Here is a 9,540-nt window from a genome sequence, read left to right as displayed (position 1 = left end):
ACCTGTTCTTTTCTCCTCTAAGCTTCCTTCTTCAATTATCCTCTGTACATTCTGGGCTCCGTAGTTGATAGGCACATAGACTAGGCAAAGAGGAGAAAAGTATAAAACAAAACAGTAAGCAAAATGTGTGCATCTGGCAAGCAGGGGCAGTGGTGAGCTAGAAGGGCTAGGTTGAATGTCTTTGAGGTTTTCATTCATTTGGAATGGGAATTACAGCCTTCATAAAAGTTGGGAGATACCCTCAGTGTGGGATCCCATCCCTATTCCTGTCTAGTACACTCTGTGTATCACAGGGACTAGAAGGCAGAGAGCTATAATTACCAGATTCCTTTGGCTCCAGGGTTCTGTACATTATTAATCTTCTATCAGCAAGATAGACTTGTGTGAGAACTAGAAAATGGGATAAAGCAGAAATCATTTTCTTATTTCTCTGACAGAAGACATGGAGTGCTTCCTTACCAGCCCCCCACACTGGTACAGCAGGGTAGCTGTGTCCCTCAGTGGAAATGTCCTTTGGTTTTCCAACATAGGAGGCAGCAGAAATTTCTCATTGAACTTCAGGGGTTTACCTGAAGATAGTGGTGTTCTACCTACTCAGTTTTTTGCTCTTGCAATTCTTCCACACCTATTCCTGGCATTTTAATCCTCCTCTGTTTGAAATACTCCACGTTTTCTAAATGAATCTTAGGAGAGCCTGTAACAGAGACAAAAAGTAGCTTTAAGAAATTAAGCATCAAAGACAGGAATCTGCGATTAACTGTCTAACCTGTTCTGTTTGAAGTACATGATAACACTGTCACTAGTGGAAAATGAGATAATGATAGTCTTGTCAAGAAATGGAAACAATTACTTAATTCCCCATTTCCGGGAATTAAGTAACTATTGAAGGGACGTCTTTGTTAGATGAACTAGTTGCTGATAGACCTTTGTGGTGTGAATGATATCTACAAGGACTATAGGGAGGGCCTGTGGCTTCCAGGTGCGCTAGAGAATTTACAGGATAAAATGATAATTCGAAGAACTAGAGAGCTCAACCACTCTAAAAAAAATCTCTTAACTTCTTTAGATGCAGGGAGAAGGTATTTACAAATCACACCCAATCCAGAAGCCAAGAGGGACATTCTGACAACCAGAGGAAATGTAGGAAAAGTTATGTGGAAGGATCCCGTGGGATGGCCCTTGGGGGGTGCTTCACCGTTAGATAGCTCTCAGTTTCATTTCCTGTCATGATGTCAATCCTATTTCTTGCTCTATACCACTCTGCTTTGTTATATCAAAATTGTACGTCATTAAACTCTTTTGAGAGAAAAAAAAAAAATCACACCCAATGTTTGATCCAGGATCCATGGATTGCCCAGTTATCATACAAGTTGAATTCACAGCTTTATCAGGTCTCACATGTTAAAGTTTGGGATTAATTAAAAACTAAGTCTTAACTTGGAACAGGGACATTTTAGCAGTTTGGGTTGAATTTGATTATCGTGAATCTTCAACTTTCACTGAGTCCCTCTGACAGCTAAAGCTGCTCCTCATCCCCTCTTTGAAATGCTGACCATCCCTTGCTTGGTGATCCTATGATGGCTTCACTAAAGCATTAATCTTGCAAAGGTATGTTAATACTTCTTTACCTCTAGATCCACAAGACTCAGATCTCAGCATGCCCTGGGAAGATGAGTAAGATGCCTGACATTAGAGGAGAAGCCTACACAGGGAACAATGGCAAGATATTGTTAATGTATGTCAGTACCGAGGATTGGGTCAGTACTGAGTGGGAGTGTGTTCTAGACCAAGGAAAATAATATTGAAATTACTGATATGTTAGTAGCATCAGAGATTCTGGATTCAGCATATCAGCTCAATCAGTCAGGAGTGGCTCTAAGAGTTTGCTGAGCTGGTTGACTGAAACCAGACTCAACAATGGCCTTCATTAGATTAGATTAATATACTAAAACTTTCTTGGCATAACAGAGAAGAAAGGAAGGCTTGATGAGATAGGAATGTTGGGATGGTTTCATCGTGTGCAATATACTCTTCAACCCTTTCATTATATCCCTCAGGAAGTCCCAGAGGACAATCACTTCACCTTAACCTTGAGAAATCCATTGCTAAGAGGAGCAGTAGTATTCTTTAAAAGCCTGTATTTTCTGTGTCTGCATATATGAAATGATGGTAGAAGATACCACTGTTGAAATGCGCTCCTTGTTTTCAGTGGTAATGATAGAGTCCCACAGTGGTAGGGCCAGTGGCAGCACTAGAAAACAGAAAAAAGCAGGCAAGTTTGCTGTAAAGGGCAGCAGAGTCAGAGTAGTAACTAGTCAGGCTTGATCCACAGGGATCTTCGGTGCTAATTAATGACTAACCTAAGAAAATCTTCCTTAATCTGGTGAACCAAAATTTGATACGTCACCCAAATAAAGACACAGCCTCTCAAGTAGTTTTCTTTAGCCAGCTCATAGACCCAGAGCCTCCCAAATGAAGGAAATCTTTAAAAAGAACACCTGAGAAAAGATCTTATAACTCTGCTATACATATACACTATAAATCCTCTTCCTAAACTCTCCTAAAGATACCTGTGGCCATTTACCAAGTGTGATGGTTAGGCCACAATGCCCAGATATGTAGAGTCAAACCTTATTCTGGTGTTCCTGTGAAAATGTTTTTGGTTGAAATTAACGTTTGAATCAGTGGATTCTGAGGAAAGCAGATTGACCTCCAAAAGTGGGTGAGCCTTAGCCAATTAGCTAAATTTGTATCCAAATAGAACAAAAAACTGATGTCCCCTAAGCAAGGGGAGATTCTGCAACAGGGAGCGTTTGGACTTGAACTGTAATATTGGCTCTTCTCTAATAATCTTTAGACATGAACTTTTTTTTTTTTTAGGTCTTCTCTATGTCTCCAGCCTACTAGCATGCTAATGCAGATTTTGGACTTGGCAGCCCCAATTTATTTATTTATTTATTTATTTATTTATTTTTCTTTCTTTCTTTCTTTCTTTTTTAAGATTTTATTTATTTATTTGTCATAGAGAGAGAGAGCACATAAACAGGGGGAATGGCAGTCGGAGAGAGAAGTGGGGTCCAGGGAGCCGGACATGGAACTTAATCCCAGGATCCTAGGACCACGACCTGAGCCAAAGGCAGCCACTTATCTGACTGAACCACCCAGGTGTCCCAACAAGAGCCATTTTCTTAAAACTTCTTTTGATATATCTATATACATATACTATTGATTTTGTTTTTCTGGAGAACACTGACTAATACTCCAAAGAAAGGAAAATACCCAAACTTTGGGCAGTTACTGGAACCTGGTTCCAAGATAATGCTAAATTCTGCAGATCCAAAACAAACTACTCTGGTCCATTAATTGTAGTGGGATGTTATGAAAGTTTGATTATAAATGGAGATTTAGAACTTCTGCCTTCAGTTCCAATATGTAAAGAGCATGAACGTCATCACTTCTGTCCTTACAACAAGAAAATGCTGGATAAACTAAAAATCAATGACTTTTGGACACCTCTGAAACTGACATTGCAAGACAAAATGCCACCTTGAAATCTGGTAGACAGGCTCATCCAAAGAGGCATAGCCAAGATTTGCTTTCCTAGAGCAGAAGCTGCTAGAGTAAGAAACTGGTAGTAGTAGGTAATGATAATTATGATGGATCATTGGGTGCTGACTGTGGACTAACTTGAGAGGGAGAAACTCCTGGGGGCTACAGTTTTAGTGGGGCCCACACTTTCATGGACTTTACCTCTAGAAGCTCCACCACCGTTAGGGTAAAAATCCAAGAAATATCTACCCCTAGCAATGGTAGGAAAAGGAAAAGAATAATCATTGTGAAATATGCCCAGAGCCATCTTCACAACAAAGAATTATGCTCCAAAGAAAAGGACTTCCAGAGTTTATCTAAGCTAGGGAAGGGAATTCCTCCCACTCCAGCCCCATCCAGCCTTCTTATCTCACATAATGAAGGAAAAAATTTCAACTAGGTTTAGTGCTTCGAGGGAATCGATTGGGAACCCTGCAGCCAAGGAAAGGAGTATGAGGTGGGGTGGGAGTGAGAGAGCTAAATCATGGAAGATACAGTTGGGGGTTCACAGCCCAAGACATAGGCCTATATTTAACTGGAACATTAGAAACCACTTCTCTATCACAACACACCACCACATAAATAGGACTCCAATGAAACAACTAAAATTGCTGTCAGACACAGGCTGTCTCTGAAGAAGAGTACTAGGGAATCTTACAAGCAACGGGGGAAAAATAAACAAGGACACTAGAGGAATTGGAAGCCTCTGTCCCTGTTAGCTACAGCAAACATTAAACACAATACAACCCTAGTCAAACTAGCATCAGTCCTCACACTGAAGCCCTATTTACCTCAGTTCTTATCACACAATATACATTATGTTCAGCTTTCAACAAAAAATTACAAGACATGCAAAATGTCAAGAAAAAAGCAGTTTGAAGAGACATAAATCAACAAAATCAAACTCACATATGATACAGATATAGAAATCATCAGACAAGGAATTTAAAATAATTATGATTAACGTGTTTAAAACTCTAGTCGAAAAACTAGATGATTTGTAGGAACAGATGGCCAATGTAAGCAGAGAGATGGAAACTCCAAGAAATTATCAAAAGGAAATGATAGAAATCAAAACACTATAACAGGGGCACCTAGGTGGCTCAGTGGGTTAAAGCCCCTAACTTCAGCTCAGGTCATGGTCCCAGGGTCCTGGGATCGGGCCCCACATCGGGCTCCCTGCTCAGCAGGGAGCCTGCTTCCTCCTCTCTCTCTCTCTCTCTCTCTGCCTGCCTCTGTGCCTACTTGTAATCTGTCTGTCAAACAAATAAATAAAATTAAAAAAAAAAACACTATAACAGACATGAAGAATGCCTTCTAAGTGATGATGAGTAGACTTGACCCAGCTGAGGAAAGAATTAGTGAATGCAAACTTAAGTTAATAGAACTCTCCCAAACTGAAATTCAGAAGAAGAAAACAGAATGAAAAAGCAAAAACAAAAAACCAAATCAGAACATCCAAGAACTATGGGAGAATTTCAAAAGGTGCATAACTAGAATACGAGGAGGAGGAAAAGGAGAAAGTAAAGGAAATTTTTGAAGTAATAATAAGAAAACTTTCAAAAATTAAAATAAACACAGAAGTCACAGGAAGATCAGAGAACACACTAAGCAAGAGAAATACAGCAACATTTAGGCATATCATATTCAGACTGAAGAAAACCAAGGGAAAAAATGAAAAAAATTTAAAGATTTTTATTGTTGGGGAACTTGTGTGGCTCAGTTGGTTAAGCGACCAACTCTTGGATTTGGCTCAGATCATGATCTCAGGGTCACGAGACTGAATCTCACATTGGGCTCTGCAATCCAGGATGGAGTCTGCTTGGGATTCTCTGTCTCTCCCTCTGCCCCTCCGCCCACTTGCATGTGTGCTCTCTCTTTTGAAAGTAAGTCAATCAATCAATCAATCTTTGGAAAAAAATATTTTATTTTAAAATAATCACTTCCCAATGTGGGGCTCAGAATTACAACCGCAAGATCAAGAGTCACATGCTCTATCCACTGAGTGAGCAAGGTGCTCCAAAAGAAAAAATCTTTTTAAAAGCCAGAGAGAGAGGAAGGCAAGGTTGGGGGTGTAGGGGACCCCATTTCAACTGGTCCCCAGAATTTAGCTGGATATATGTAAAACCATTTTGAACACACAAAATCAGCCTGAGATGTAAGAATATATATCTGGATCTCTACAAGCAGGAAAGCGACTGCTTTTTGCAAGATAGGACATGCAGAGTCGTGAATCTGTAGGGAGGTATCAGCAGATAAACAGAAGGGGGAAGGAGCATCCGTATATTGGCTCCTGGACAGTGATATAACACTGGAGTGCAACATCAGAACCCTTAGAAATCTGCTTTAGTGAGAGACATCCCTTTCTGAAAGGGACTCTGTAAGTGAAAAGACAGAATTCTAGATAGGGCATTGTGGTCTTGGGATCCGATGAGTCACAGAGTGAACAGGGATGCCTGAACCGGTACAGTGCCCTAGCAGTGGAACTGGCAAGCAGGTTATGGTCAGTGAGCCCAGGAGGGTGCTATAAACCAGGAGTCTGGCATGCAGTAATCCCTCTTTTCCTGAGCAGCCTGAGAAAGACTGGAGCCTGCACCCACCAACAGGTAAAAGCTCGTAGGGTGGTAGTGGCTGAGAAAGGACATAAAGTCAGCACTCAGACATGAACTAGGACTGCAAGCCTGCAGCCACTCCTGGTTTTAGATTCACAGAGGGCAGTGGCACTCCCAGGCCCCTGGGACTACCTCTGAGGGAGTTGCAGCAGCACTCACTGCGGGAGGCTGCGGTTTTTGGCTCATACGGAAGTGCAGACTGTTTGTCTTGAAGGGTTTATTAAAGAGGGCAGACAGTGATCTTTCTGTTCTGGCCCAGAGGTTTGGCTGCAGCCATGTTTGTTCTGATCCTCTGGAGAGGCACAGAAAGTCTCCAGGGAACAAAAGCCACATAGAAGACCAAGTTTGTGCTGAGCCCATTCCCCTGACAGGGGATGGGACATCTCCACCCGGGCAGGGATACCTGAGCAACAATGCAACAGACCCCTCCTCAAGAAGACAGTCTGGAAGGTGGATGACAAGCCTATGGGTCCCACAGGACTATAAAATTCCAACGACAGGGGAAAAGAGTATATTGAGATCCAGGTGTTGCTTCACAACTCATTATTTTTCAGAAGAATTCTCCTTTTCTTTTTTTTCTCTTTTTCTTATGATTTCCCCCTTTTTTTTTCTTTTACCTTTTTCTCATTTCAACTAGTTGCTTATTATACTAACTTGTGTTTCATGGTCACTTTTTAACCTGTACTTTTTCTCATTTTATTTATTTATAGATACATGCTTCATTTTAGTCCCTTTTTCACTCTATTCAACTATATATATATGTGTATATATACATATATTATATATTATTTATTATAATCATACATATATAACAAATATATAATATATACTATTATACATAAGAGTATATAATATTACATATTATACATTATACATATTTATTATATATATTTATAATATATATGTTTTACTTTCCTTTTAATTTTGGGATTTAGTGTCTTCAAACACACAGAACAAAATTCACCCAGGAACAAGTGCAACACCCTGCTTTGTCCACACTGCAAGATTATACTCCCTCTTCCCCCACCCTCTTTTAAAAAAAATTTATTCTTGTGTTTCATTTTGGCTTTGTTTTTCTGTGATGGCTTCCAATCATGCCAGATTTTGCTAGAGTGCATCTTGCTTGGGTCATGGTTGATATTTTGGACTCTGTTCATTCACCCAACCATCATTCTCTGGACAGAATGACAAGAAGGAAGAACTCACACAAAAAAGAAACAAGGCAGTATTCTCTGCCACAAAGCTAATCAATATGGATATAAGTAAGATATCACAGATAGACTTCAGGATAGGAATTATATAGTTAATAACTAGGCTTGAAAAGAGCATAAGGACAAAATGAGATCTAATCAAGCTGAACATAAAAATGCTAGGAATGAGATGCAGTATAAACTTGTTACCTAATAGCTAGGGTCAGTGATACAGAAGAGAAAATAAGTGATCTTGAAGATAAACTGATGGAAAGGAATGAAGTTGAGAAGACAGAGATAGGCAGCTAGTAGCCCATGAAAAAAGGCTTAGAGAGATTAATGATGCCATGAAACATTCCAGTGTCAGAATTATTGGGACTCCCAAGTTGGGTGGGTAGCTCTCTCTAGAAGGTATATTTGAGCAAATCATAGCTGAGACCTTCCCTAATCTGGGGAAGGAAACAAGCATTCACATCCAAGATGCCGAGAGGACCCTTCCCAAAATCAATAAAAACAGATCAACACCCCGACATATAATAATGAAGCTTGCAAATCTTAGAGCCAAAGAAACTATCCTGAGAACAGCTAGGGAGAGGATTCCTTACATATGGAGGGAGGAACATCAGAATAATATCAGATCTATCCATGGAGACTCAAGAAAGCCAGGAAGGGCTAGCAAGATGTATTCAGGTTATTAAATGAGAATAACATGCAGCCAAGAACACTTTATCCAGGAAGGCTCTCATTCAGAGTGGACAGAGAGATCAAGAGCTTCAAGGACTGACAGAAACTGAAAGAACATGTGATCACCAAGCCAGCCCTGCAAGAAATATTAAGGGGGATTCTGTAAGTGAAGAGAGACCCCAAGATTAATATATACCAGAAAGAGACAGAGGCAATCTACAGAAACAGGAACTTTATAGGCAATACAGGGGAACTAAATTCATATCTTTCAATAATTACTCCAAATGTAAATGTGCTGAATGTTTCAGTCAAAAGATGCAGGGTTTCGGATTGGATAAAAAAGAAGGTCCCATCCATATGCTGTCTACAAGAGACTCAATTTGAAACTTAAGACATCTCCAGATTGAAAGTAAGGGGATGGAGAGTTATTTATCACCCCAATGGACCTCAAAAGAAAGCTGGGGTAGCAATTCTCATATCAGAAAAATTATATTTTAAAGCAAAGACTGAAGTCAGAGATGTAGAGGGACACTATATCACACTTAAAGGGTCTCTCTGTTAAGAAAATCTAACAAATGTAATTAGCTATGCCCCCAACATGGGAGTAGCCAATTATATAAACCAAGGAACAACCAAAATAAAGAAACATATTGATAATAAGACATTAATAGTAAGAGACTTCAGCACTCCATTCCTATCAATGGCACATCATCTAAGCAGAAGATCAACAAACAAACAAGAGCTTTGAATGACACATTGGACCAGATGGACTTCATAAGATTTTTACAGAACATTCTACCCTAAAACAGCAGAACACTCATTCTTCTTGAGTATTACTCAAAACTTTCTCCAGAACAGATCATATACTGGGTCACAGATCTGGTCTCAACCAAAACCAAAAGATTGAGATTATTTCCTGTGTATTTTCAGACCACAATGCTGTGAAAGTGGAACTCAACCAAAATAAGAAATCTGGAAGGAATTCAAACACTTGGAAGTTAAAGAGCATCTTGCTAAAGAATGATTGGGTCAACCAGGAAATTAAAGAACCTAAACAATTCATGCAAGCCAATGAAAATGAAAACATATCAGTTCAAAACCTATGGAATACTGCAAAGGTGGTCCTAAGAGGGAAATACATAGCCATCCAAGCCTTTCTCAAAAAATTAGAAAAATCCCAAATGCATAAGGTAACCTTACATCTAAAGAACCTGAAGAAAGAACATCAAATAAAGCCTAAAACCAGCACCAGAAGAGAATTAATGAAGATTAGAGCAGAAATCAATGAAATAGAAACTGGAAGAACAGTAGAACAGATCAATGAAACTAGAAGCTACTTCTTTGAAAGAATTAATAAGATCAATAAACCTCTGGCCATACTTATTCAAAAGAAAAGAGAAAGGACCCACATTAATAAAATCATGAATGAAAGGGGAGAAATCATGACTAATAACAAGGAAATAGAG

At 39.5% G+C, this 9,540-nt stretch overlaps 1 long non-coding RNA gene across 1 annotated transcript; it reads right to left on the bottom strand.

The window, feature by feature from the left end:
• Nucleotides 1-659, bottom strand: LOC122916946. Its single transcript, XR_006386326.1, has 3 exons — nt 595-659; nt 322-390; nt 1-80 (listed from the first exon to the last, which is right to left on the bottom strand). It is a non-coding gene; the product is annotated as an uncharacterized LOC122916946 (long non-coding RNA).
• Nucleotides 660-9,540: the final 8,881 nt, after the last annotated feature.

The sequence above is a fragment of the Neovison vison genome, chromosome 9 (genome assembly GCF_020171115.1).
Source record: "Neovison vison isolate M4711 chromosome 9, ASM_NN_V1, whole genome shotgun sequence".
Lineage (NCBI taxonomy): Eukaryota > Metazoa > Chordata > Mammalia > Carnivora > Mustelidae > Neogale > Neogale vison.
Note: the sequence above shows the minus strand (reverse complement) of the source record. Positions and strands in the feature narration are given on the sequence as shown.